The sequence below is a fragment of the Fragaria vesca genome, linkage group LG6 (genome assembly GCF_000184155.1).
Source record: "Fragaria vesca subsp. vesca linkage group LG6, FraVesHawaii_1.0, whole genome shotgun sequence".
In the NCBI taxonomy this organism is placed as follows: Eukaryota; Viridiplantae; Streptophyta; class Magnoliopsida; order Rosales; family Rosaceae; genus Fragaria; species Fragaria vesca.
The window spans coordinates 9,621,896-9,628,106 of NC_020496.1; the positions used below are offsets into that span (position 1 = coordinate 9,621,896).

The 6,211-nt window shown below is 37.4% G+C and overlaps 1 pseudogene; it reads right to left on the reverse strand.

Moving 5' to 3' along the window:
* Positions 1-1,650: 1,650 nt before the first annotated feature.
* Positions 1,651-4,274, reverse strand: LOC101296885 (annotated as a pseudogene).
* Between the last annotated feature and the right edge of the window lie 1,937 nt (positions 4,275-6,211).

Genomic DNA, 6,211 nt, shown 5'->3' on the forward strand with positions numbered 1-6,211 from the left:
TTCGGGTTGGATCTAGTAGGAGGCGAGGCATAGTCACCCGCATTTCTGCCAGTTTTCATCAGTAGGTTACCTGTTCAACCTACTCGTGTTTTCTTGCTTCCGTTTGTGTTTAGTAGCTCTGAATACTTTGGGATTATTGTATATTATGTGTAGAATTTCTGAAGGATAATTATGTGATGTTTGGAAGGGTTGAATTAAGAGTGAAATTTGGAATTTTCGAGTTAGGGTTGTCCATCTGCAAGGGAGATTTTCTCAATCTTTTCAGTAAATTTTCCTTGGGGGTGGTCCCCGCACGACTTACTCCGGGTTTCAGGGTGAAATTCGGGGTGGGTCGTGTCAAGAAGAGACTTGCTCATAAAGTCTCCCAAACTGGGAGGCAACTTTTTGGACTTTAGTCCTTGTCCAAACTCATAAAGTGAGAGGGCCAAGGGACAAACAAAAGGCTCCAAGAGAGTACAGACAAACACAACTCTCTTATATGATAATGGTCCAATAAGGAAGAAACAAAAGGTTTTGTGAATGAAGGAGACACAACAAAATTACATATTCCTATATGAGGACACATAGGCCAGCTGATAGCTTGGGCAGTGCATCACATGGCTCAGCAGCTGACTTGGTTTGTGTATCATAAAACCCAGCTGGACTAAAAAAGGAGCTGACCTAAAAGTGCTTTAGTCATGTGCTCATGGGTTGGAAGAACAACACAACCCTAGACTAACTTGGAGCTCAAACACGATGAAAAATGTTTTGCTAAAAGAGATTTGAAATTCAAATACTGAAAAGCTGAAGCAAAACCATTTAAATCTGCACGAAGTCCGACTCAGAGATTAGGATAGATACAACAAGGGTATCCACCAAATCTAGATAGCAAGCAGAGTTGCCATCCTGAATGAATGTGATGCACATGCATGAACTACCTGATGTACATGAGATAAAAACAAATAGCCAGCTAATATATTAGTTTGTGTATCACAAACCTAGCTGGAGCCTCTAAGCTCTAGTCATGTGGTCACGGGTTGGAAACACTACACAACCCTATACTGACTTGAAGCACCAAGGCAACGACAAACGTTTTGCTAAAGGGGATTTGAATTCAAACAGAGGAATTCAAACTAATGATACACAAATAGCAAAAGCATTTAGACATGCATACATATAGACCCAATAGATTAGGACAGATACACCAGGAGGTATCATTCGATCTAGGATGACAAGCAAAGCTGCCATTCTCAGTGAAAAACATGAGATGCCTATGCATAAACTACCTGATGCACATGAGATCTTGGCAGGTCTTCATTCTTCACTTATGATATCCTTACCATCAGGATATGTAGAATTCTCAGTGAAAAGCATCAGATGTATATGCACTAGTTACCTAGGACACATGTGATCTTGTCAAGTCTTCATTCTTCACTTGTGATATTCTTACCATCAGGATATATAAAATAGCTTGTATCTTGTGTTTTGATCATAAAAGGAATAGCCAACAATCCTTATACCAACATATCTTCTTACAATGTTCATCATCCCAATTATAGAGTACCCACTACAAACATTCCTACGTTAATGATCAGATAGTTGATGTTCGATCTAAAGTTCGAAATCTATATGATGGTTTTTCCATTGTATATGAAGGATGTGAAACCCAGATCAAAGAAAACTAAACCTCAACATGATTGACTGTGCATTTGGTATTGACTCAAACATATCTCTACTTGTATGCTCCACACCTGTATATTTATAAAATACACATCAATGTATGGTTGATCAACGCAGATAATCAATGTAGATTGATCGACATACGATATATGGTTGAAGTGTGATTGAGAAAAACTCACTTCGATCATAAGCATGTTACCTTTTTTTTTTGTTGAAAACATAAGCATGTACCTTATATGTATAAAAGTGTATTATATACCGATATGTATAGAACAGAAAAATGTGAGATGAGGATCGATCGAAGTAGTCACCCAGGATGATATACTAACCTTCTAAACTAGGAGCTCGAGATATAACACTTGGCAGATTGAAGTTGATCCCATCGACGTGAGGATACATAGACACTATCTTGGCAATTGCAGATCCATCACCACCTCCTACATCCATCTACTCCTTCACCTCTTCGAAACCTTTGTAAACCTCAAACATCTTATGATCAAAATATAGGTAAGAACTTATCCCCATCACCTTGTCAAATAATTGACACACACCTCAGGCCTGTTAGACATGAATTCAAAAATGGTCTCTCCATTGGCTTTGAAAAAGGGAGAACTCTCCGGTTCGAGCACCGTGTACTTGAGCTGGAACAAGCTCTTCACGACTAACAGATCGTTTTATGAGGTATTATGATAAAATTCTAAAATTTAAAAATTTAGAATATTTGTTATTATAAACGGAATAGACTAACAGATCGGGTACCCGTTAACCTGTCAGATCCGAATTTGGATTAAATTATCAATGATCCGATAGGTAACGGGTCGGGTCTACGTCCAAAATCTCTATTACTAAATGGATCCGGATTTAGGTTGATCCGCGCGCAACAAATCCGGCCTATTTACAAGTCTAAGTAATCATTATGATCGGGAACCATAGTATATATGCATGCAGGGAACCCTTTTAATGAGGACCCTTAAGTTAAGGACTTGGTGAAGACTTTTTGGTTTATGGTTTATGGTTTAAAAGACCCAATTTTCGATTACATTTTGACATCTTATCCGTTCAGTTTTTAGGTTTATATGAGTAGATCATTTCTACAAATTTTCACCCAAATTGGTGTTCATTAAGATAACAAACTAGATCAAATTAATGGACGAACTAAATCTGTCAAACATGAACCGTTCAAGTTCATAATTGATAAATCACACTTATGAATGTCTTAACAATTTTCAATATAGCTGAAAATTTGAAGAAATGATCTACTCATAAATACCTATAAACTGAACGGTCAAGATGTAGATATAAGATCGAAAGGTGGGATAAGCCGAAAAGTCCTCACAAAGTCCTCAACCATGCATTTGAACAATTTCTGCAATTTCTTTGGGAAATAATATTATTTATTGTACAACGGGCATACAACACTTGTACAAGATAACCGAAGGCAAACCCCCACAAAACAAATTAACAACGGAAAAAAAAAAAAAAAAAACCAAATCAAAGAGCAGACTGAAAACAGAAGACAAAAGCCAGAGAAAAGGCAAAAAGGATTCTAAGGAATGAGATAGATCGACAGTACTATATCGTATTCGATATTTATCCAACGATTGATTCCACGCTCCCACCTTTAAGAAACTCGAGAATATAACTCCGGCCATGAGGAAGTGGGAAGATTTTTGTCTCAACGAAACCTACGGATTTGGCTAGAGTATCATACTCAGCTGTTGTTCGCTCCTTAGCTCCTTGAAACATGGCCATCATGACTATGTCAATGTAGAGTACAAGCTTTATGTCGGGGGTATTCTCAACTAGTTCAGGCAATACATAATGATCAACAACTATTACCTTCCCCTAATCCGGTATTGCCTCCCAACAGTTTCTCAATATCTTCTTACAGTGGTCATCATTCCAGTTATGGAGTATCAACTACAAACAAAAATATCCAAACGTTAATATGCATGATAATTAATCAGATATTACATGATATTCGATCCTAAATATGAAAACTAACCATCAACATGACTGACTGTGTTTTCGGTATTAGCTCAAACATATCTCCACTCAGATGCTCCACACCGTACCTGTGTATTAAAATGGATTCACCAATGGTTTAGCATACGAAATATGGTTGACGATTAAAGGTCATTTACTAGCTTCATAAATATGTATGAAAAACTATTCTACTGATATCGCGCGCATAATCCTAAATGTGATTAAATATATAGATAGAAACCTTCTGATGGAGTCGTGGAGATGCATCTGTAATCACCTATATATATGTTGATATACTGACCTTGCAAGTTAGGAGCTTGAGATATAACACTTGGCAAATTGAAGTTGATCCCACGGATATGTAGATACATAGAAACTATCTTGGCTATCGCAGTTCCATCACCACCTCCTACATCCATCAGTTCCTTGACCTCTTCGAAACCTTTGTAAACCTCAAACACCTTATGATCAAAATATAGGTAAGAAATTACTCCCATTACCTTGTCAAACAATTGGCACAGCTCAGGTTTCTTAGACATGTATTCATACATGGACTCTCCATGCCCTTTGAGAAACGGCGAGCTCCCCGGTTCGAGCACCGTGTACTTGAGCATGGAGTAGCTGTTCATAACGAGCATTTCAGATCCCCACAGAACAACTGGAGCCAAAGAAACTCCATCTTCATTCGGCACTAGGCAAAGTGCTTCCTTTGTTAGTCCATAACTCGCTTCTTTCTTCGTCTTATCAATAGGGTTTGGTTTAGAGAAGGAGATAAAAGAGAGTGAACACTTAGAAGTTTGAGCATTCGCTCCAAATTCTCGGATGCTAAAGTTGGATTTGTGTTGGGGATTTGTGAAACAATTTCTTTTGATGTAAGATGAGCTCCCGGACCTGATTTGGCAATGATGTTAACGACATTGAGCTCGATTGCAGCTCTCAGTGTCATTTGAACGGTGATAGAATTTGCCAGACCCCAAGCTGAAGAATGATTTGATAAACTTCCATGGCCTTCCATGTTAGTTTTCTTTTGATGCAGGAGTTCAGCTGCCTAACCTTATATAAGCCGGACCATGCACCACCATATGTTATGAATTTGATTCTTGAATATTCCAGTAATAAAAGGAAAAAAAAATATGTCAATGATCTTGCAGTGATCGATCTAGTTTTTGAGAAATAGGAGAGAATGATGGATCCAGAATCTTTAATTCCTTGATCATCCAATTTAGGAGTGATAGTAGGATCATGTTGTGTGCAATTATAGCTTAGCAGCCTTAGCTTAATTAGTACGTTTAGGGAAAATTAGTTTAAAGCTAGCAGCCCTTTTGTACAATTGGATATGTTGTACGATATTAACAGATCTACGTGCAAGTTACAACTGGTCAAGTGTAGTTCGATTGATATTACAGACACAGAACTAATTCCGGCCTGACGGATCCGGTTACCTTTTCTACAGACACAGTAATATTTGGTGTTATTACCAATGATAAATATAAATAATTTATTTAGGAAAATTATGCCTAGGGCATACAAACTAACCTTTACAGAAAGACCCAGCACATGGGCAGCACGTAATTTATTTATAGTGAACCCCTCAGAGTCTCAGACACCCCCATTCAAAGATGGACTTGGTCCTAACGGTTTAGTTTTTAGGCACTAACCGAAAATCGAAACTGAAGTTTCGGTTTTCTATTTTTTAGAATCGAAACCGATAAAATTATATAAAAGACCGCACTCGTCGGTTAACCTAACATATCGATTCGGTTTCGTTGCGGTTTCGGTTACAAAACCTATTATCCGTAATATTTTTTTACACTTAACCAAATAACATAAAAAATAAAAATATTAAAATTGTAAACTATCAACACTTCAAATAAGTTAATCTAATGGGTTCAAATAAGTAATCCAAATGAAATGGGAAGCTAAAATTTATACATAATTCATTTGAAGTCTCCAACATTCATAATTTCATATATAACAAAAGATAAAACTACATGAGAAGGTTTTCGGTTAGACTTAAACACTTAAACACATAATCTTGTGTGTGAAAGCCTACTATTTGTAACCCATAACCTATAAGAACATGACACGTAATGTAAAATTAAGTATTAATAATTAATATATGTAGAATGAATATATGTCGGTTCGGTTCGGTTTAATCAGTTTTTAGGATGCACGGAACCGCAAACCGACACCGCACTACTCGGTTTGTGTGGTTTCTAGAACCGATTACCTCGATTCTATTCGGTTTCAGTTACTCGATGTCAGTTCGGTGCGATTTTAACCGGTTTCGGTTTTTTCTGTGCCTAAAAGTCCACCCTTACCCCCACCCCCATCTAATATAGCTGATGATTATCCATACCCACCGACCCACGTGATCAACTGATCATCACTACAATAAATCCAAAACTCCTATTGCTTTATGGTGTTTACGGAACTTATCCATGCACGTTAATGCATAACCTTCTTCTCCTTGTGCTACCTCGTTAGAATTGGGCACATAGTTGATAAAGTTTTGAGGCAAAAGATGACACATGTTTAGCTTGGATGCATATATATATATATATAT